A 1510-nucleotide genomic window follows, 5' to 3' on the forward strand; every position below is an offset into this window, starting at 1 on the left:
ACGTCGTTCATTGACAGCAACACTTTGTCTTCACCGCGTTCGTATCGCACCAGCCTTGTGCATCAACACCGTGAGCAGTTAACGTGCGGGTCTTGAACAGGGCTTCCTTGAATCTGGTGTGTTTGATGTGTTGTTTAACCACGTACTTCTTGACACCCTTCGCCTTCCGGATCTCCACATTGTCGGCCTTCAGGATGGAGTACATCTTAGGCCTCAAGCGTATGTACTCAGCTATGGGCGTGCCAGCACACTCGTCCTTCATCTTACCTAGGACCTTTTTATTTACCGTGCTGTGTATGGCATGGTCCTTGGGGTAGTCGCTGGTGTCATACAAATCGATCCGTTTCTTCATGTCCTCGTACATGTCCTCGGTCCGAATCTCCATCAGCAGGGAGTCCGTGTCCGTGTACAGCACTTCGCAACTGTCGCCGTACTGTTTCTTCAGTTCGTTGTAGTAAAAGTCGTACATCAGGTGTTTGGATAAATCCAGGATGCTCATCCCCACGTATACAGGCCGGTTGAATTTTATGTGGCTTTTCTTCATGTGTAGGGCAACCAGGTCGTTGGTGAATATCTTGCTCCGGTTGAATATCGTCCTCGTGGTTTGGTAGACTGTCAGTTTTACCTGAAGTCATGGCGATGCATACTATAGAAATGATCCCTAAAAGTATGAACGGCGATTCGGTGAGAGATTATGCAGGCCATCGCGAGGGTCCATGGCAACCTGACGTGCATCCCCAACAACATGGAGAGATACATCTCCTTCAGCTTGAATGGCCTGAGGTTCATCGAATCGGTTCAGTTCCTCCTGTCGTCACTCGACAGTCTGGTCAAGGCCAACGATACCTTCCCAATCACCGATCGATACACCGACGCCGAGACTCGACCCCTGCTGATGAGGAAGGGCGTGTACCCCTACGAGTACATGGATGGCTGGGCCAAGTTCGCTGAGACCCGACTGCCTCCCATCGGCCGATTTTACAGCAACCTGACCGACTCGACAATCACCCAAGACGATTACTCGCACGCGATTAACGTATGGAATAAACTGGGCTGTAAGAATCTGGGTGACTACCACGACCTGTACTTGAGAACAGACGTACTCCTGCTAGCCGACGTGTTCAAGACGTTTAGGAGGATGTGTTTTAAGCAGTATCAACTCGACCCCGCATGGTACTACACCAGCCCAGGTCTATCTTGGGATCAAGAAAACCGGAGTTTAGCTGGAATTGCTCACCGATTACGACATGCACTTGTTCATTGAGAAAGGCTTGCGAGGTGGGATCTCCATGGCCGCCAAACGCTACGCAAAAGCCAATAATCAATATGTGAAGGGCTACGACTCGAGCAAGCCAACCACTCACATCCTCTACCTCGATGCCAACAACCTGTACGGTTGGGCCATGAGCCAGTATCTACCCACAAGGGGGTTCGAATGGGCATCACCCGAGATCGATGTTATGAGCATCGCGCCGGATTCGAACAAAGGCTATATCCTCAAAGTGGACTT

The 1510-nt window shown here is 50.6% G+C and overlaps 1 pseudogene; it reads right to left on the reverse strand.

Annotated features, from left to right (window-relative positions):
* Positions 1–500: 500 nt before the first annotated feature.
* On the reverse strand, positions 501–677 carry LOC124285113 (annotated as a pseudogene).
* Positions 678–1510: the final 833 nt, after the last annotated feature.

Source organism: Haliotis rubra, unplaced genomic scaffold, assembly GCF_003918875.1.
Source record: "Haliotis rubra isolate DU_JTF1 unplaced genomic scaffold, ASM391887v1 Scf352, whole genome shotgun sequence".
NCBI classification, from domain to species: domain Eukaryota; kingdom Metazoa; phylum Mollusca; class Gastropoda; order Lepetellida; family Haliotidae; genus Haliotis; species Haliotis rubra.